Here is a 22,392-nt window from a genome sequence, read left to right on the forward strand (position 1 = left end):
CTCTATACTTACTGCTAAAGTGTATATATCCAGCCATTCTCCTGGCACTTGGATTGCACAGTCTGCCAATCCTTATCCAGCTGAGAGAGACTGAGACGAGGTTTCTCAGACAAATGCAGCTAATACTTGTCCAGCCCAGCAGACACTCGGCACAAAAGAAAGCGCTAATCAATAACTTTGACTCGCTCTGCTGCAAACTTTCAATTTTGATGCTCTAAAGACTGTGTTCATTCTAATGGCTAAGTGGTGATGCTACACTCAGAATTGGGTCCATCTGCACGGCTTGCCAGATTAAGAAGATATGGATGACTGGGTTATTTTCTGTAATGGAAGCATGGGCGGGGGCCAAGAATTTGTGCAAAGTCTCCAAACCAGCATTCAAAGCCTCTCCAAATTGCTTCTATGCCTCATCTCTCGTTGTTCAATGTGAAGCTCTGTTCTACTCCCAATAGAATATTTACAGCTTCCTGGGCAGGCCTTTGACATTCCCATCTCTGGCAGATGCCTTTTCATCTCGGTTCCTTTCTCCCTGGTTATGAGATAAGCAGTTGAGTAAGAACAGATATTACCTTTGCTTTCACGACAGACTGAACTCTCCCATCCCTCATTTTTATCTGTAAGATGCTACCCATCCTTCAAGGTCATCCTCCGTTAATAAGTAAATGAGTAGTCAGGATGTGCCAGGTTTTTAATATTAATATTTAATATCAATAGTATGTGCCTTAGTTTTTTATATTGGAAACCTATTTGATTCTTACAATGATGTTATGATACAGGTACATATATTATCTACAGATTATGGATGAGGGAATAGAAACAGAGATCTCATTTCCACTTCTGCAAGAGACCTCTCCTGATCTTACCTATATACTCTAAATGCTTCTTCATTGAACTTCAGAAGCACACATTTCTTTGTTACTAGCTTATTTGTTCCTGTAGGGTAATTCTATGTATACTTTTCTGATTCATGCTGGCTTATGAACCACTTAAAAACATATACTATCTCTTAATAATCCTTTTATTCATCATAATACTTCTTGCTAGACACAAGTGCTTAAGAATTGATTCTGGAATTGGTTTGGTTTGACTGTGGGGACCTGGAAGCCCTCAGTTTGCTGTTCAGTGTGCCCACAGGACCCAGACCTTGATGCACAGGTGGGGCTCCAATCTAATTCCAGCTAAGTTCTTTGGCTATGTTTTTTTGGGGGGGGGTGTGCCTTGGCCCAGCACCAGGGCTCTTTCTGAAGAACAGATACAAACAGCTGCTCAGGTGTCATTGTCCCTCTTTGGTGATGGAGGATGCTTTGGATGGTTTCAGGAATGCAGCAGAAATTGAACCCATTTGGGAAGACTGGGCTCTTCCCATCTGCTGGGTTCTGGGCTAGAGGTATTAAATACATCTGTCCTTCTGTCTAAGTCAGCAGGGAATAACCAGAGCTCTATCCTTTAACAGATTTAGCCCTCCTCTCTAGGAAGCTTCTTCTTTTGGCTCTTGCCCTGCTCTCTTCCATGGCCCATAACTGTGCCATTCACAGGCCATGAAGCACAGATAGCCCTGTGTGACATTTTACTTTCTGTGGGTTTGCACATTTCATCTCTTGGATATGATGGAAAACTCCTAGAGACCGGAGGTGGAGCTTATACTTCCTTTGAGTCCCATGGCTAGGTATGGAGCTTGGACACACATGTAGCTTTGTGATAGACCCACCAATTGACCACCATGTGCTTGTGGGCATCATGCAGATCAGACAGGTACCATGGGATCAGATGATTGAACAGATCATGAAATAAGCCAGGTGTACCACAAGCATAGCTATGATAAATGAAGAGAATTGCAGGGAAATTTTTGGAGAGTCTGATATCCTACCTTAGAGTTCACGATGGAATTCTTGCATCAGTTATAGAGTGAGCCTGTAGAAATGGTAGTTCACCTGCTTGTGTTGCCCAATGAATGAATTGCAGAGTCAAGGTTTGAATTCAGATTTTTTTTTAATTTTTATTTATTTATTTGACAGAGATCACAAGAGGGCAGAGAGTCAGGCAGAGAGAGAGGAAGAGAAGCAGGCTCCCTGCTGAGCAGAGAGCCTAATGCGGGGCTTGATCCCAGGACCTTGAGATCATGACCTGAGCCGAAGGCAGAGGCTTTAACCCACTGAGCCACCCAGGCGCCCCTGAACTCAGATTTTTTTTAATACGAACTCTGCTCTTCACGCTTGTGACACTTACACTTCATTCTTGAAGGACTGTGGAATTGAAACCAGCCCTAAGATCACTGATAGGGGTACACGGTTGAGCTCTATCTTCTCTATATAATGGTTCTTTCCCCAGAAAACATCTGAACCAGCTTCCCATTTTCTTTAGTCCTTGGCTTTTTCAATGCACAAAGCCATTTAAAATTAATTAAATTGATTCTTATCTTCAAGCTGGTCCTGGATAATGCATTTGTAGTTGCCAAAGGAGCTTCCCCAAAGGCATGTTAATGATATATTAGTTTTTCATTGTCATTTTTTTTTTTGTTCCATATCCCAGGCCTTCCATTTCCAAGAACAATAATCGTGGCTGTTATTATCATCACATAGAAGGAAACAAAATGTTCCAACCTCCCAGAGAGATGGAATCCCCATTAGGCTCTGGTGACAATGGTACGGGCTTTTCCCTTTGTCTGACAGCATCTCTGAGACAATGGCAGGACCTTAGTTTCTGAACATGCTGAATTCACAGTCAGAATTATGCCTGTTGAGACATTACCTTCCATGGTGATCGATGGGAACCTCAGTTACTGCAAGTAGGCAAAATGAAAAGGAAATGACAAATCCCGAAAAGCTCATGAACACAATGTTATTTTGTGCCAAAGTTCCTTCATATCATGGTGCAAAACAATAAAAGCTATTGTGTGCCTTAATTTGAAACACCTCTTGATTATAAACATCCTCGGGGGTATGATGGAATTGTTTTGGTGTTCCTTGTGTCACCTGGTGTAATTCTTCCATCTGCAAAATGAGACCGGAGCCTTTAGGATTCAGGAATAAAAGATGTGATATAAAAGTGAATTAAAGTGTCAAAACACTGTGACTTGAGGACCATTCTCTCCAAATTCCAAATACCAGCAAGTCTAACTTTGAAAGCCTTCCTCTGAGACATGCTGGAAGCACACACAGCACCTGGAGATGACAGTACATCAACATAGTGGAGAAGTTAAGCTGGGTTGACATTGTCCATCAAGACAGCAGAGATACAAAGAACACAACCTCATTGTCCAGGCCAGTCAGCAGCTATTTCTTCTTCACCATGGAATTGAACCTATTAAATGAAGCTGCTCCAGAATCCCAGTCCCATGGGTTTCCTAGTTTGGCTAATCACTGTGGGAACCTATTGAACCCAGCAGTGAGGCAGAGAGAAGCAGAGGTGGCTCAATGGATTCCTGCCTGAACCCAGGGGAAGCCCTTCTGCAAGGGCTGGGGCAGAGTCTGGGGGGAGAAAGCCAGCCCACCCTCCTGCCAACACTTCTCCTCAGTCAGCGGCTCATGCGCTGGAGACGAGTCCCTGCCTATTGGGGTCTGGCCATGGGGCGGGTGTCCAGTGCAGTTTGGGTGTGGGCAATGTGGTATTATTAATTCTGCCTCGGCCATGACCCATCTGTGAGACTTCCCCAATCCTAACATGAATTTTCTGGGATGTTGGACTAGGAAATCCCCAAGACCCTTTCCTTCACTAAAATGTGATGATAGTCTGACAAAATGCTCTTTTGTGAAGGCGTGAACTGCTCTTCAGTTTCATTATAGAGTCCCCCATTGTGAATGCCACTCATGGTCCATCTGGACATAAAATACATCAGAGGAAATCCACAAGGTTTCCATCCCTCTTTCTCCCTCCTGAGCTCCCTCCCCCCTTTCTTGTTCTCTGTTTTATAGAAAACACTTTGATGCTCTGTTCGCTAATATGAACTATAAAGTGTAGCTTTCTCAAACCCTATTTTTCTTTCTTCTCACTCTCAACATGTTTCCTTTTATTTCAAAAGGGAAATTGGAGCAGCTGTAGAGGGAAATCCTACAACTTCTTTCCTCCAATCTGAAAACACATCTGCGTTTGTCCCATCCTTCCTCCTGCGTCCCTGTTGTCATAGAAGTGTCCCTCTTCCTCCTCCGCTGTTCTACAGCCCTTGCTGGCAACATGCCCTTCCATCATTCTCTTTTCTCTCAGGTATATTCTGGGCCTTTCCTTTTTGAATTGACCGTCCCATCAAAATTTCAATATGCTAAAGCTTTTCCCATCTTAACACAAAACAATAGTCCTTAAAAACAACCAACCAGGGGCACCTGGTTGGCTCAGTTGGTTAAGCATCTGCCTTTGGCTCAGGCCATGATCCCAGGGTCCTGAGATCGAGACCCACATTGGGCTCCCTGCTCATCAAGAAGTCTGCTTCTCCCTCTCCCAATGCCGTTCTTCCCGCTTTGAGTTTTCTCTCTCTCTCTCAAATAAATAAAATCTTTAAAAAAAAGAAACAAAACAACCAACCATATCCATGAGCTCACTTTGCCAGCCCATTATCACACAATCCCTTTCTATCCACAGACACCTTCTCTAAAGAATTACCTTCCCTCATTGCTCTGCCCGCCCCTGCCATGTTCTCCCTCGCTTCTCCTGTAAACCTCATCCTATGCCAGTCTCCTTCCACTGGTGCCATTAACCCAAACCTTCTTTTGCTAAATGACTACAGACAAGTACATCATTAAGAAGACAGCTGCTGTAGGCAGTGACTTGCACTAAATCCACACACTGACTGGGATTCTTAGGTATCTATCTCTACTTTCCTGTCTAGCAGGTGGTCCTACTCCTACTTCAGGCCTCACTCCCAAAGCTCTAGGTTCTCTCACCTACTTGGAGACTTCTTTCAATGATTCTCCTTTCTCTTGGATTATTCTCATTCCATACTGTAAAGCATTAAAAATGAGCCCTCTTTAACCTTCAAAACTTTAGCCTGTTTAATTGTGTTCACCAGCCTTACTGCTCTAAAGATTTCTATATGCTCCCTCTTTCCATATTTTCCTTCCTAGTTGTGATACTGTGATTTATAAGAAGAAATAAGTATTTGGTCTTGGACCCAGTTCCTGGCACAGAGCTCCTCAAACCCTTGGATTTTTCTTAGTGATGAGAGCTATAAGGGTGTCTTTGTCATGTTAATGAGGTGATTTTTGGAAAGCGCCTAAGGATGGGGGCCAGCTTCCAGTGGAGCAAAGGAGGGAAGTCATATGTGACTTCCTGTCCTCTAAGAACGTCACTGTTCACCTCTGGCTTCTTGCTGCCGGAGTCCCTTCACCTCTTTAGTGAAGATGGCTCCTCGCCAGCCCTTTCTTTCTCATGTGGCCCATATTTAGTCCACAGGACACATTTATATCCCCTCAAAAAGCAGACCATTCCCAAAACAGCTGTGCTCTCCTGGATCCAACACCCAACCTAGACAGAACTCTGATGGTTTTATCTTCTAAATACATCTCAGCTCCACTTTTCTTTCTTTCCCCCAGCCACACTCTAAGACACCACAATCTCATCTGGGATAGTGTCTTTCCAAGTCAACTCACATCTACCTTTCCCTCTGCCACCCTCCTCCTGAGCCCCTCTCCCCAGACCCAATCTGCTCTCCATCCGGTAGCCCTAGTTCCAGGGTATCAGAGAAAGTGAACTGGGCAGCTTGAGTGGCTGGATTGGTGAAAAGAAGCAGAGACACGTTGTGTGGGTGGGGCCTTTGAGGCAAACACTGGCCATACCCCCTTCCCAGAAGTCACATGCTTCTCTCTCTCTCTTAGTGCCTGTTTGGCAAAGGTGTTTTAATTAGTGTAAAGGGGAAGGCAGGACCTCAGTAACCCCAGGCAGTGATCCTGTTCCAGAATGAGAGGTGAGCCAACATACATACCCAGAAAATGCTAGAGGTATTGGGGAACTGTTGAGTGTTGGGGCTGAAAGGCACCCAGCAGCTTGCCTGGTTCAAACAAAGGAAAAGTGGATCACATGATTCTGGTTAGCATAAAAACCATGGTCTCTTCTACTCTTTTGGTAAGTTTTTTATGTGTGGCTCTGCCCTTGTGTGGGTGTATGTGTCCTGGTTTTCAGAAGCCGTGCCTGAACCAAATGGCAGAGTGGAAGCCTTCACGTCTAGGTGTGTGTTCGACTCACCTACACAACTTCCTAAGACAGGTCCTGAGTCCACCACCAGAAGCTCTGATTTCGAGACTCCAGAGTGGGTTGAAGAATCTGATTTTTAAAAAAAAATTATTGTTATTTTATATTGTAAAATACACATAACTTAAAATTTTCCAACTTAACTATTGTTAAGTGTGCAGTTCAGTGGCATTAAGCATACTCACACCATTGTGCAAACATCACTACCATCCAACTCCAGAACCTTTGAATAACTGAAAATTAGTTCCCATTATACAGTAACTCCCCCTTCTCCCCTTCCCCGGACTCTGGTGGCCACCATCTTACTTTCTGTCTCTAGGTATTTGGCTACTCTAGGTAGCTGGCTATTCTAGGTACCTCACATAAGTGGATCCTAAGTATTTGTTCTTTGTGATTGGATTATTTCACTCCACAGAGTCCCAAAGCCTCGTCCATGCTGTACCATGTGTCAGCATTTTCCTCCCTTTTAATGCTGAATAATATTCCATTGCATGTCTATACTGCAATTTGCTTATCCATTCGCCTGATGATGGGTTCTTGGGTTACTTCTGCTCTTTTGGTTATTGTGAACAACACTGCTATGAACATGGTGGTATAAATCTGTTTGTGACTCTTCTTTCTATTATTTTTGGAATCTGCATTGTTTACCAGCTTCCCAGGTGCTTCTGGTACAGATGGTCCTCTGCCCACACTTTGAGAATATAGATGTGGTGGAAAGCATGAGAAAGCTGTGGATGCACATTCTGGCCCACACACCTACAGCTGTGTGTCCCCATGCAGTGACTATCCAGGCATTCCTCAAAAGGTCCTCTTGGAGCTAGGACATTTAATGTTATGTCTCAAAGTGAAAATGCCAGAAGCTAAATTATAATCCAGAGGCTAAGCTCTTGAAGGTAATATTTATCAGAGTTGTAAAAAGCACATTGTTCACAGAATCAGGGTTGTCCCCCCCACTAGACAAGGGAAAATCTATTCTTTCATCCACCAAAGATGCTCTTAGCCTGTGCCAGACATAGGTAGGCAATGTCATGTATGTCTTTCATTCATCCTCACCATAACTCTGTAGGTAGCACATTTATTATTAATTCTCCTGTTTTCCAGTGGGGAAGTTGAAGCTTAGAGAATGTGTATCACTGATATAATGTCCGTGACTAGGATTTTGATAGATTCCTGCCCCACGTTGAGGTCTTTCATCCATTTTGAGTTTATCTTTGTGTATGGTGTAAGAGAATGGTCGAGTTTCGTTCTTCTCTTTCATTCTTCTCTTCATTCTCCACATGTAGCTGTCTAATTTTCCCAGCACCATTTATTGAAGAGACTGTCTTTTTACCACTGGATATTTTTTCCTGCTTTGTTGAAGATTATTTGACCATAGTGTTGAGGATCCATATCTGGGTTCTCTATTCTGTTCCACTGGTCTATGTGTCTGTTTTTATGCCAGTACCATGCTGTCTTGGTGATCACAGCTTTGTAGTAAAGCTTGAAATCAGGCAACGTGATGCCCCCAGTTTTGTTTTTCTTTTTCAGCATTTCCTTAGCAATCCAGGGTCTCTTCTGGTTCCATACAAATTTTAGGATTGTTTGTTCCAGCTCTTTGCAAAATGCCAGTGGAATTTTGATCGGAATGGCATTGAAAGTATAGATTGCTCTAGGCAGTACAGACATTTTAACAATGTTTATTCTTCTGATCCATGAGCAAGGAATGCTCTCCCATCTTTTTGTGACTTCAATTTCTTTCCTGAGCGTTCTGTAGTTCCTCGAGTGCAGATCCTTTAAGTCTTTGGTTAGGTTTATTCTCAGGTATCTTATGGCTCTTGGTGCTATAGTAAATGGAATCATTTCTCTAATTTTCCTTTCTATATTTTCATTGTAAGTGTATAAGAAAGCAACTGATTTCTGCATGTTGATTTTGTATCCTGCCACATTACTGAATTGCTGTATGAGTTCTAGTAGTTTGGGGGTGGAGTCTTTTGGGTTTCCCATATAAAGTATCATGTCATCTGCAAAGAGAGAGAGTTTGACTTCTTCATTGCCAATTTGAATACCTTTTATTTCTTTTTGTTGTCTGATTGCTGTTGCTAGGACTTCTAGTACTATGTTGAACAAGAGTGGCAGAAGTGGGTATCCTTGTCATGTTCCTGATCTCAAAGGGAAGGCTGTCAGCTTTTCCCCATTGAGGCTGATATTCGTTGTGGGTTTTTCATAGAAAGATTTTATGAAGTTGAGGAATGTACCTTCTGTCCCTATATCTTGAATAGTTTTAATCAGAAACGGATGTGGTATCTTGTCAAATGCTTTTTCTGCATCAATAGAGAGGACCGTGGGGTTCTTCTCTCTTCTCTTATTGATTTGTTCTATCATATTGATTGATTTGCGAATGTTGAACCACCCTTGCATCCCAGGGAAAAATCCCACCTGGTCATGGTGGGAAATCTTTTTAATGTACTGTTGGAACCATATTAGCTAGGCTCTTATTGAGAATCTTGGCATCAATATTCATCACGAATATTGGTCTGAAATTTTCCTTGTTGGTGGGGTCTTTGCCTAGGGATCAAGGTAATGCTGGCTGCACAGCAAAGTAAACAGTCAACAAAACAAAGACACAACCCATGGAATGGGAGAACATATTCACAAATGACACTACAGAAAAAGGGCTGATATCCAAGATCTATAAAGAACTCCGCAAACTCAACATGCACAAAACAGGTAATCATGTCAAAAAATGGGCAGAAGACATGAACAGACAACTTCTCCAAAGAAGACATACAAATGGCTAACAGACACATGAAAAAATGTTCATCACATTAGCCCTCAGGGAGATTCAAGTCAAAACCACATTGAGATACCACCTTACACCAGTTAGAATGGCCAAAATTAACAAGACAGGAAACAACATGTGTTAGAGAGGATGTGGAGAAAGGGGAACCCTCTTACACTGTTGGTGGGAATGCAATTTGGTGCAGCCACTTTGGAAAACAGTGTGGACGTTCCTTAAGAAATTAAAAATAGAGCTTCCCTATGACCCTGCAATTGCACTGCTTGGTATTTACCCCAAAGATACAGATGTAATAAAAAGAAGAGCCATCTGTATGCCAATATTCATAGCAGCAATGGCCATAGTAGCCAAACTGTGGGAAGAGCCAAGATGTACTTCAACAGACAAATGGATAAAGATGATATGGTCCATATATACAATGGAATATTACACCTCAATCAGAAAGAATGAATACCCAACTCTTGCATCAACATGGATCAGACTGAAGGAGATTATGCTGAGTGATAAGTAAGGCAGAGAGAGTAAATTATCATATGGTTTCACTTTCTTGTGGAGCATAAGGAATAACATGGAGGACATTGGGAGATGGAGAGGAGAAGGGAGTTGGGGAAAACTGGAGGGGGAGACAAACCATTAGAGACTGTGGACTCTTGAGAAACAAACTGAGGGTTCTGGAGTGGGGGATTGAGGGGTTGGGTGAGCCTGGTGGTGGGTATTACAGAGAGCACATATTGCATGGAGCACTGGGTGTGATGTATAAACAATGAATTTTGGAGCACTGAAAAAAAATAAATAAAAAAAAAAGAAATTAAATGATGCTTTTAAAAAATGAAGAATATACCAGAATTCAGCCTATTCACCAGATTTAGAGATTTAGCTGTTGTAGAAGCTCACTGCTGTAAATCAAATACCACTCAGAACTCTAAAGTTGAGGACCTTTCTTCCTGAGGCTTCGCCTCCCCTATAGGTTGCTCTGACTCTTGTGACCCTTTCAGGTGGTTTCTAGAAGACTAAGATACCAAGGTAGACATGGCAGTTCATCCTGGCTCCTTCCAGCTTATCTGAGGTAAGCTAGAACTCTCAGAAGACTGCACTGAACCCAGTGATAGTCCTTAGGGAGACCCACACAAATGGCAAGTTACAAAAAACAATAGGAATCCCATAATATGGGATTTTTAACCTGACCGTGGCTGGCTGGCTGATGAAGCCCCCTACACTTGCTTATCCTCTCTCCTCTCCCCAACCGCTTAGTCCAGTTTCCAGCTCTTGATCAGAAGTTGGCTTTACTCGTAGACCCCAAGAAGCCAGGAGACACAGACATCTACGATGTCTAAGTGTCTTCACCATTAGGGCCGAAAGAATGTTCTAGCCTTTCTGGACTTTCCCTCAGCTCTTGTCAGACATTGCAACTGTCTCAGTGAGCAACTCCTCTTTTCATGTGAGACCCCAACCCCATCCATCTAGCATGTTGCCCGGTTGCTGATACGGATGAAAAACATCTCAACCCTGTAATGAGCACAGACTCTCAACTTCTAGCATCACTGCCCCGGGAATTGTGGCCACAAGTGACAACACACCAGCACATTTTTGTCAGCTCAGACTAAAAACAGATCGGGCTTCCTTTACCTGCACGTATGTTTTGTCACCTCGAGAACACTAGGTGGCTAACGCAGTAAAAGAATTCTAGTGTGTGACCTATTTAGTTTAAATTGGCCTTTGCATGAGTTTTGGTTACAATGATTCTTTTATTTTTAGCAGAAATGAGAGAGGAATGTCTCCTTGCAGATGAAGGTCACATTTTCTTGCCTTCATCAGCAAGTAGGGCAGAGGTAAGAACAATTAGTTGTTTCCTCAGGCAGGAGACTTTCGGCGTCTGAGAATCAGATTTTCAACACACAGCCAGTTCTCAGTTGGTCCCTGTGCCTGGCCTGAGCCAGTGCGGAGGCCTTGATCTTGATGAATTCCCTTCCCATGAGGGTGCTTGTAGTTAATGCTGAACAGGAGAGTGGGGGCTGGAAAATGAACCAAGTGCAGAGTCAGTCTGGATTTTATTTCTGGATTTCTCTCCAGGTAACCGTGGGAAAAATATTCACCTCTTTGAGCCCCAGTTCTGCCATCTGTTTTTGTCTTTAATGATAGAAAAAAAAAAAAAAACAGTCTACTAAATCTCACTGCTTTGTACAAATACTTCCTACAAAATATTTTAAACTAGTTCACACTAAAGTGTTGATGACTCATCAATGCATAGTTCTTCCTGTTTTTAAAGGAATCTGAAGTATCCTGATCTTTCAGTTTCTGGAATTGTGTGCCAGCCAGGCTTAGCTCTTTATAGACTTAATCTTATTGAAGACTCAGAATAACCCCTAAAGCAGTGGTTGTCAATCTTTGTGTGCATCAGAATCATCTGGAGAACTTGTAAATACAGTGTTGGGCTCCACCTCCAAAGGTTCTGATTCAGTAGGTGTGGGGTGGGGCTCAAGGGTTTGCATTTAGAACAGGGTCCCAGATGATACTGATGGTGTGGTTGAGGACCACACTTTGAGAACCATTGCTGTGAAGTATGTGTGCTATTATCTCCATCTTGCAGATGAGGTCATTAGAATAGAGAAGAATTAAGAGCTTTGTTGGAAGTTCCTAACTGGCAGACAAAGATTTGCAGCCAGGTTTGGCAGGACCCCAGTGAACTTGACCAGAGAACTCTGTGGTCACCAAAGAGAGGACTGAAAAAGAAAAGTAGGGCCAAGAGATGAAACAAATTTTGACCTTTCATAATTTTGCTGGATTCTACCGAATCCCTAATCTTCCAGGATTCACTCCCCCATGCCCCATGATCATCACGAAGCCCTTGGCTTCATTTGAGTCTTTCCAACAAAGAAAAGACATTAGGGTTTGCAGGATAAGCATTGCTCCAAAAACAAATTTTCCAGTGCCCTGAACTGAGAACTCCTGACCTTGGGCAATGATTTAAATTCTTGCCCAGCCATTTATGACCTGTGTGACCCAGGACAAGTTACTCAGCTGCATTGTTCTTCAGTTGCTCCATCCTTAACATGAGCACCTGTGCCATAGGTTGTTATGGGGATTAAATGAGACTAAAGACATAAAGAGAAAAAGTCAGCACACAATAAATCACACCATGATTATGGGCACAGTCACCGTCATGGGTCAGCCCAATTCCCTGTGAGGAAACAGTCTGCAGGATTGATTTGGAGAGATAGCTGAACTCAGACTCACCCCATGGGGGAGAAGGGATGAGTAAGAATTGCTAGAGGGAGACAAGTGGTCTGAGTGACTGGTGTAGGGAAGGTGGGGCAACCAAAAATCTAGCTAAATGTTGTGTCTGAACTGAGAGGAGTTTGATGTTGGAGAACTAGACATTTGGACATGGATTGTAAACTGAGGCCAGAACATTTGTTGGACTGAATTAGGCTTCTGTTGTCCTTGGAGGGTAAAAGAACAGAGGGAAATGCTACCACTGGCTTTGAAGAACCCAGTGTGGAAATACTTGAGAACATAGCAGGGGTAGGGGTTAAATACAGTAGCTCTGCTCCCCACTTGCCAATGGGAGAGCGGGTGCAGCTCTAGGTTTTTCATTTTTGCAATCTCTTGCATGTGTAATGTATCATGGGGAACCGATTGGTCCAGGGGAGGGGTCATGCTTTGGGACAGATAAGAGGTTAGATCCCTGCTCTGTCATTTACTAGCAGTGTTACTTTGAATGAGTCCCTTAGCCTCTTTGAGCTTCATCTTCTTTGCTGGTTAAGTAGGTAGAGTGGAGTCCACACCAGAAGGTTGGTGTAAGGATAAAATGAAGTTGTATGTGCCAAGAATCTGGTACAATCCCTGGCATATGGTAGGCCTCCATAAACGGTCTTTTTTGCTCCCCCTTCACATGATTCTCACACAGCCCTGTGAAGAAGGTTAAGGCAAATGACATTATCTCCATTTTTGAGAGAAAGGAATGAAGGCCTAGAAATGTTAATGATTTGCATAAAGTCCCATAGCTAAAAGATGGTATTTCTCGAATTCTAGCTCTGTGGTGGGCCCTATGCCAGGATAATAAAATGGGTTTCACTTCATAGGCCAAAGCCAATTTGTTGGTCCTTTTGCCTAAAGTGAAGGATGGCAAGGCTACTTGAGATTTGAAGAAAGAATCAGGATGGCTTAGCCATGTGTGTCAGGGGCCTGCTAAAGGGGGTGGTGACCCTTGGGCAGTGCATTTGTCATGCTGCTCCTGAGTGAATACTTTCCCAGTAATTTTGGGGATCAGCAGAACAACTCCCTAAAGACCTTCATAGTCATATCACTGTTACCTTACATAGCAAAAAGGATTTTACAGATAAAATTGAGGTTTCCAGGCCTTAAAACAGGGAGATTATTCTGGATTCCCTAGATAGGCCTGATCTAACCACACGAGCTCTTAAAAGCAGATAGTTTTCTCTGGCCGGAGTCAGAGAGATGTGGCATAAGGAGGAGTTGGAGAAATTAGAAGCAAAGGAGGGATCTGACCTGCCCTTGCTGGCTTTGAAGATGGAAGGTGCCAGCAACATTTTTCTGTAAGAGCCAGAAAGCAATTATTTTTGGCTTTGCAGGACACATAGTATCTGTCACGACTACTTTGCCGTTGTAGAGGAAAGTAGCAGTAGACAATATGCAAAGAATGGGTATGTCTGTGTTCCAATAACACTTGATTTACAAAAGCAGATGGTAGGCCGGATTCGGCCACAGGCTACCATTTGCTGAGCTTGGTCCTTGCCAACAATGTTGGTCAGGGAATTTGTAGGATACTCCTGGATTGGAATTTGTCTGATGTTCTTCCCACAACCATATGGAAGTTACGGGTTTGGTGGGAAGAAGATCACAGAGGTCAAGTGCCACTTACCTCTGTTCATTTCCAGGGTACATACATACGGCCAACATGACTTGCTGATCATGACCACCTCACTGAAGTACCATTGCCAGATTTTTTTCCTATAAACTTACTCTTTTTGCTTCCTTTTCCATACCGTACACTTTGGAGGAAATCATTATGTGCAGCCCACACATAAGAAATGGGGAGTTATGAAAAATCTCTGGAGTGGAGTATCTACATGATGGTTTTTTATTCTTCTATGTAGGAGGTTTGTCTCTTCTTCCCATTTATTAATTCATTTAGTCATTTATTTATATCACTATGGACTCATGGATATTTACTTTAAACTCAAGATTAGAATCCAATGCCATGTAATTTATTTTTTGTCCAAATTGTTCCAACTTTTGGACCAACTTTTCAATTTTGTCAGTCTGCTGGGTTTGGAACGGTGTCTCATTGTAGTTTTAATAGACTTTTACATGATTAATTAAGAGTTTGAGGATCTTTTCATAATTTTATGGGTTTTGTGTCTGTGTTTCCTCTGTCATGAAATTCTTACTATGTCCTTTTTTTTTAGCTTTTTTTTTTTTAATTTTCAGCATAACAGTATTCCTTGTTTTTGCACCACACCCAGTGCTCCATGCAATCCATGCCCTCTCCAATACCCACCACCTGGTTCCCCCAACCTCCCACCCCCTGCTGCTTCAAACCCCTCAGATTGTTTTTCAGTCCATAGTCTCTCATGGTTCACCTCCCCTTCCAATTTTCCCCCAACTCCCTTCTCCTCTCCATCTCCCCTTGTCCTCCATGCTATTTGTTATGCTCCACAAATAAGTGAAACCATATGATAATTGACTCTTTCTGCTTGACTTATTTCACTCAGCATAATCTCTTCCAGTCCCATCCATGGTTGGTACAAAAGTTGGGTATTCATCCTTTCTGATGGAGGCATCATACTCCATAGTGTTTATGGACCACATCTTCCTTATCCATTCGTCCGTTGAAGGGCATCTTGGTTCTTTCCACAGTTTGGCGACCGTGGCCATTGCTGCTATAAACATTGGGGTACAGATGGCCCTTCTTTTCATTACATCTGTATCTTTGGGGTAAATACCCAGTAGTGCAATTGCAGGGTCATAGGGAAGCACTATGTCCTTTGTTCAACTTTTTTTTCATTTTAAAAATTAATTTGTGGGAGTTCTATAACTTAGATAATAACCTTTGCAAGTTATATCTTATATTTGAGGCTTATCTTTTTACTCCTTTTATAGAATCTTTTTCTGAATAACATTTATATTTTTAAGCTTAAAAATAATCAGTCTTTTTCTTTGTATTTTGTGCATTCTTGTTTTAAGAATCCTTTCCTACCACAAGATCATAATAGGATTCTCAGACATTGTCTTCTGAATCTTTTATGGCTTTACCTTTACAATTAAGTGTTTAGTTAACTTGGAATAGATTCTGAGTATAGTATGAGGTAGGGATCCAGCTTCAATTATTGTCCCATATGGATAACTAAATACTCCAGGATCTGCTAAGGAACGATGACATTTGTCTACTCATCTGCAGTTTTAACTTTGTCATAAATTTGTGACCATTTTTTCCTATGTCTGTGCCAGTACCAGTTTTCCCATGATTTCTACAGCCTTTTTCTTCTCTACCTCTTCCTCCCCCCTTTTTTCACCTCTTTTCTTCTTCCTACCACATCTTGATATCTGGTAGGGCAAATAATTCACTAGATCCCTTTTTAGGACTATCTAAGTATTGCCCTTTGCTCTTCCATATTCATCATAGAATCACTTTTTCACTTCTCACACACAACTACGTATGGCTTTTAATTGCAATTGCATTGAATCTTTGCAGATACATGGGGAGAATTGTTGAGTTTACAATATTGAGGGTTTTTTTTTTTTTTTTCGCCCAAGGACCATTGTGTATCTTTTAATTTTCTTTATTGTTCTTCAGCAGTCTTTCAATAAAATTTTATATTATCCATAAGGATACTGCATATCTTTGTGAGATTTATTTCTAAATATTCTCAGGGTTTTCATTGTTATTGTTGTTATTATGAAGATATGCTTCTTGGGGCACTTGGGTGGCTCAGTCAGTTAAAATGACTGCTTTTGGCTCAGGTCATGATCTCAGGGCCCTGGGATCAAGCCTCACCTTAGGCTCTCTGCTCAGTGCAGAGTCTGCTTCTCCTTCTCCCTCTGCTTGTCTCTCCCCCTGCTTGTGCTCTCTCTCTCTGTCAAATAAATAAAATCTTAAAAAAAAGATATTCTTCTTAAAAATTAACATTTTCCAATTTTTATTGTTGGTATATAGATAGAGAATTAATTTTCAATATGAATTTTGTATCTAGCAAACTTGCTAACAGCTCCAAATAATTCTTCTTTTTTTTTTTTTTAAGAGAGGGAGAGAAGGTGGGGGAGGGGCAGAGGGAGTGAGAGAATCTTAAGCAGGTTCAATACCCAGTGTGGAGATCATGACCTGAGCTGAAATCAAGAGCCCATCATTTAACCAAATGAACCACCCAGGTGCTCCTGCATCTCCAAATAATTCTAATAATAAATCTGTGGATCACTGTGCGTTTTCAACATAAAGAATCATGTTACCTACAAATAATATATTTTATCTTTTTTCTGCCCAGTTTTTATACCTCTTTATCTTTGTTTCTTATCTGTTTTTAAGGCACCGATTAGGACCTCTATGTTGAATAGAAGGGTGAACAGAGTTTTTTTCCTCATCTTACTGTTTTTACCTCCAGAGAGTTTTACTTCTATCAGAGGTCTGAGGGGAAAGAGTTCTTTCCCTTGAAACTCTTGATGATAAAATGTCTCCCTCTTACCATCTCAGAAAATGTGCTGACAGTGGGTTTGTGAGGTAACCAGCAGACCACACCAGGCAGTGTATGCTGTTGCTTCTGAAGTCACTGCAGATCTATTTCATCAAACTGAAATATAGGTTTAAGTTGAAGATTTGGAAAATGACTTTTAAAAAAAGATTTTATTTATTTATTTTAGAGAGAATGCAAGCATGTGTACACACAAGGTGGGGAGGGGCAGTGGGAGGGAGAGAGACTTTCAAGCCGACTCCATGCTGAACGTGGAGCCCAATGCAGGGCTTGATCTCATGACTCTGAGATCATGACCTGAGATGAAACCAAGACTCAGACACTTCACCGACTCAGCTGCCCTGGCCCCCATGGAGAATGATTTTCTTTAAAGACTATAAAAATATAGAAATTAGTCAATCTACCATATATATTCAGAGAGTAAAAACCCCACTTGTGAGATGCGGAGGTGCCTGATCTAACCTAGAAATATTGTCTCTCTCTCCCTTGCAGGACATAATTCAGGCAGGGATCAAACTCAACACTTCTGCTCGTTTTTAAAAAAAAGTAATTGTCAGGAAGACTGAACTAATAGAATATCAGTGTTGAAGATCTCACATTGTCCCTAATTTTCTGGCAGCCCTATGTTCTCCATAGAACTCACAGGTACTAGAGGTGAACACTAAAGAAGGATGGGTGCAGAGTTGCTCCTCACAGCTCGACACCTTGATCCCTCCTGTGGCGAGGCCTGGCCCATCCGCATGCTGCCTCTGCCATCTGACTATTGTTTGCTTGTTCTGAATCACACAGCAGTGCTTCTCAACTTGACCTTGGATGCCATCAACTTAACTCCTAAGTCAGTTATAGTAAGTTCTCATTGTTTTGGCATTTTTACTGTATTTACAAAAAAATCATTCCATAATGGAGCAGACATTTTTTTAAAGTGGTCGTTTCTTGCAGAGTGTCCTGATGTTCAACCCACTGTTCTGGAGGAAGATGTGAGGGGGAAAGATTGTTCCCACACCTTTTTACTATTCTTTCTGACTGCAGCACTGACTGAAGAATTTCCTCTTGGACTTGAAGGCTCAGCAGCAACAGCATGCTCAGACATGTTCTCTGCCTACCCCTTTCAGGTCAGACTCAGCTGTTCCTTTCCTTATGCTCCTCTATGCCTCATAACGGTATTTGCTATTATTTCATTCTGCTTTGTTTTATAGATGGTTGTCTGCATGTCTGTCTTCACTCCACATTAGACTGAGAACCCCCAAGGGTGATGCTCGTGTGTTGCTTCTGCCTGTCAAAGAGCCGGCATGATGGCCCCTGCCCCTCACCCCCCGCCCGCTGGAACACCATGATTCTGTCTCTTTTGTATCTCTCTGTGCACAACGCATAGAAGGCTCTGAGAACGTCTTTGCCTTATAAATGTGCAGGTTCTCTCTATGCATTCACTCATCCCACAATCCATTTTGGGTACTGACTCTGTGTCAGGACTGCGGTAGGAGTGGGGGAGTGAGTGACCAAACCCCATTATGTTTCTGTCTTCATGGAGATTATGCTCTCAGAGATAGGAGGGAATGAATTATAAAGTCTGTATTTGAAGAAACACAACAAGGCTCCATGAGTTGCTAAGGTACCTCTCCAGCTTTATCATCTCGAGACAGCTTCTCCTTGGCTTAGCAAGATAAGTCATCCAAGAACAGTCAGTGTGGCTTCAAAAGCATCAGACAGAGAGACTGCCCAGAAAGTGCTTCTGGAATAGGCAACCAGCCACAGGACCATTCACTTCGTCTTGTGGACCCAGGCATGACATCAGAAATCCTGCCCAGTAGTCTTGTCATGTTGACAACGCTGCTTGGAGAGGGCCTTATCATTTGTCTCAGCCCTGCCGTGGGAACTTAGAGATTGTGCTGCAGAAGAGGATCATTTAGAAACCAAGATGCGGGAAGGGATGGTAACAATTGCTTCCTCCTGAAAACCAGTGTCTCTATTTTGCATTCAATCTTGTCACTGCCAAGTTTAGAGTCCGAGATGCCTAGAATGCGGCTTTTACTTCACAGTGTTTCAAAATGATGGCCTAAATTTGTCCAAGCAATAGCTTCTGTAATTTAGAGCAGTGGTTTTCAGCTTCACTTTTTCTTAAGGAGCAGAACACTTTATTGGATAAAAATCTTAAAGGAAAAAAAAAAAAGGAGAAGCTAACGTGTTAAATCAGATTACTTTATTCATTCAAAAGATATTACATGAGCCCTACCGGATGCCAGACACTGTACTATGCACTTTTTTATTTCCAATAGTAGTGGACAAAATACACATAGGTCTGCTTTTCAAAGGGTTTACATCCAAATGTGAGGAGCAGGAAACAATGATAGCAACAGAAGCTATGTGTCATGGAGGACATCATTTGGGAAATAGAGTTAGGGAGTGCCAAGTTTGATGCCATATGTAGAGTGGTTAGGCAAGACCTCTTCGATAAATCAGCATTGAAGAAATCTGGAGCCTGTGAGGGAGGGAGAATTTGGGATCTCGGGGAGGAGCGTTTCAAGTAAGGAAGCAAGTGCAAGGTCCTGAGGTAGATACGTGTGTGTAGAACTCAAGGGCTAGCAGGAGGCTAATGGGGCCTTCATGCAGAAGGAACAAGGGGAAAATGAGTCTAGAGAAATAGTGAATGTGTGAAGGATGGGAAGATTATGATTAAAAGCTTTTTTATTTCCTCCCCGCCCCCTCCCATCTTGAGTGAGATGTAATCTTGCAAAAGAATTTTGAGCAGGGAAAAAAAAAAAAGAAAGAAATCTGAGTAGACAAGTGGCATAATTTGGCTTACATTTTAAACTGTGTCTGAAGCAGCAGCACTACCATGTCTTTGTAGTGGTTGGAGAGGAGGCAGAGTATATGGGGTGAGTGCAGGTGCCGAGAAGTAGTATCTCCATCAGAAGAACCAGGCCACTTCTGTGTCATCCCCCCATCCACAACCTAATCACACCCCACGCAAGGGAAATTTGGAGACAGCACCTCTCCCTTCCACCTCCTTCCAGATTCTTCCTTCCAAGACCCTGATCAGGCTCCAGGTCCCTTAGAAAGCCTTTCAAGAATTTGTTTCCTTTTGTTCAGCATGCAGTTGCATGGTACCACATGACTGATTTACTGATTGTCTCCTGGATTTTTGATGGCCACAGACACAGAGCAAGCTCCCGGAGGCCAGGGATGACCATCTAGAACCACCCAGTATACCATCAGCACATGATTTGTTGGCCTCATCTCTTTCCCCCACTGGCTGGCTGATGCCCAGATTCTGCACCGAGAGCCTCATGCACAGTGTGGTTTATCTTCTGTTGGGGCAGGAGGTAGTGGTTGAAACCACGCTGTTGGAGGAGCCTGCCTGCTTGCCACTCTTTGCTCCACTGCTTCTAGCCCATGGTCCCCTGGTTGAGCATCTGCTAACACTGTGTAGCATTTTCTCACCTCTAAACTGGAAGGCAGTACTCACCTTACAGGGTGGTCGCGGGGATTAAATTGGACAACACATGTAACATGTTGGAAGAGTGTCTGAAATAAAGTAAACACTCAACATACATCTGTACTGTGATTCTCTGCTCCCTTTTTCTTTGATTCCTAATCCACTGCCCTCAGCAGGTCATGGCTTGTAAGGTTGCCCATCTGCTGGGGTCAAGTTCTTTGGTGCTCTTCTGTATACCCTTAACATCAATTCAGGCTGCTCCTGGCTCAGTCATGCCCCTGGCCTCATTGTTGGGATTTGTGTATTTCCTTGGATGTCCTGGTCAATAGCTATGATGATGATAACAGCCCTTTACAGTTTATAAAGTGCTTTCGTAGCTTTTTTCCCTTGATCCTCTGTCAGCACTAGGGCTGCCATGTACGGTTGTGGAAGTTGTGTATCGTGCTACTCCTGTGGGCCTTGTTCACATCTTAGACTATGTGAATGGCGCCCCCTAGAGCTTGGCCCTGCCCTGCTTTCCATTTCATCGTGGTGGCGAACCTGTTTGCAGCTGTCCTGTAAGGTCAGTGATACTATTCTCATTTTACAAATAAGGAAATTGGGGGCTTAGAGAGATTATTTTTTAAAGTCTAAACTATAAGGGGAGAGGTTTCCCAACAAGTCTGTGACTGCTTCTCATAGGCTGCAAATTTTGTCAGTTGCCAGGAAATTACCCAGGAGAGAAGCAAACGATCAATTTCAAACTGTTTGCCTTTATTGCATCTTCTCCAACCCCACACCAAGAAATGGAAAATCCAATAACTAATAAAGAGCACGGTAAAGTCCTTTCCCTTCGTTGAAAGGATTTAATCATTAGAGTGAACTCCACAAATATTTGTGCAGTGGATGAGGGAGTGAGACAGCGAATGTGGTGCTTCCTTGTGCCAAAGCTCCTTGGAGCTTCCTACAGGGTCTCTAGGGGGCAGGCCCGTTCTGACTTGGGTGGATCTGTCTGTTGAGAGGAATGCCCCAAAGTGCTCAGTGATCCCAGCACAAGGGCTAAGTCAGGCTCCACGAAATGAATGCATCCACTGATGGTAACCACAGTGCATGCAGCTGCCTGTGGCCCCAGGCTCTATCTCTTTTTGCCAGGACTCACTGGGACTTCAACTGAGACTTGAACAATTTACCAGTTACCCATTTTCCAAAGGAAGGGCTGTCAGTGTGCATGGAAGCTTTTTCAGTACCCGCAGCTTTAAATGATCCTCCCTTCCCATGCAGTTTGCCTGGGAGTGGGATCCACCAGGGTCTTGGCAGTAGGAACTGTCTGTCATCTTTTTCTGGCATCTGGCCTGCAGAATCATTTTTCCTCCCCACCGCCCATCCAACCACTAGAGTGTCTGCCCTTGAACACTGCTGAGGCTGAGAGCATGCCTCCTTCTCTGACCTTTGGTGATGTTAATTACTTAGGGGTGGGGTGGGGAATGCAAATTTCTTAACAGGCCTCAAAGCTCTCAATCCATCATAATCTGGCCTCACCCATAAACTGGCCCCTCCCCCCAGTCCCACAGACCTTGGTAGCACCAAACTGGGGTGGTGGCTTTCAGCCTGCCCGCCTCCCCCCTTGCTCCCGCTGTCTGCTCCATACACAAGTCGCCCAGGCTTCTCTGCCTTTTCTCTGCTCCTGCAGTGGCCCTTCCACTCGTAGTTGGTTTGGTCAGCACCTTTTTATGCAGATTTCACTCCAGTTTAGAAAACATCTCCTTAAATATTTCATTCTGCTGTGTATTCTTGACAGTCAACTTCGATTACTTCCATTACGTACTACTGAGGATTGGGTCCTGCGTTTGGGATCTTCCTTCTCCAGTAGACTGCACGCTTCCAGAGGGCAAGAGCTATTATTGATACATCTCTGATTCCCCGTGGGGCTCAGGCCAGGCCTGCTACAGGACTTGGCCAAATTCAACTGAATTTCTAAACCATCTCCACGTAGTACTTCCCCCGAAGAGTGGTGAGATCGACCGCCTGCTTTACAAGCTCACTGTTGCCAGGAGACACTGAGGCGGTCACTTTCATGTTGCTCTTTGGAAATGAACCCCAAGGCAGGTGGATGCTGGAGAAGTGCTCTGGCAATTAAACTGGCAGGTGACCAAAATCCAGCAAAGGGTGGGAGGAGGTCTCATCAGATCTTGCCAATGTCTCTGTCTGGCTTTGTTCCCAGGAGAACGCCTGAGCAGAGATGATACTGGGAAGCCCATAAATTCAGAATGCGATCCCTGATGCAGGACAAAACAGGGAAAGAATCCATATATCCTCCTAGC

General features: G+C 43.1%; 1 long non-coding RNA gene across 2 annotated transcripts in view; it reads left to right on the forward strand.

The window, feature by feature from the left end:
- LOC125109592 (uncharacterized) overlaps positions 1-20,172 on the forward strand; it is a 116,565-nt gene extending 96,393 nt beyond the window's left edge. For both annotated transcript variants that reach the window (XR_007130293.1, XR_007130292.1), the window contains 3 exons: positions 17,449-17,504; positions 17,599-17,771; positions 19,812-20,172. This is a non-coding gene — a long non-coding RNA (uncharacterized LOC125109592). The remainder of the gene's footprint in view (positions 1-17,448; positions 17,505-17,598; positions 17,772-19,811) is intronic.
- The last annotated feature ends 2,220 nt before the right edge of the window (positions 20,173-22,392 follow it).

This window comes from Lutra lutra, chromosome 9 (genome assembly GCF_902655055.1).
Source record: "Lutra lutra chromosome 9, mLutLut1.2, whole genome shotgun sequence".
In the NCBI taxonomy this organism is placed as follows: Eukaryota; Metazoa; Chordata; class Mammalia; order Carnivora; family Mustelidae; genus Lutra; species Lutra lutra.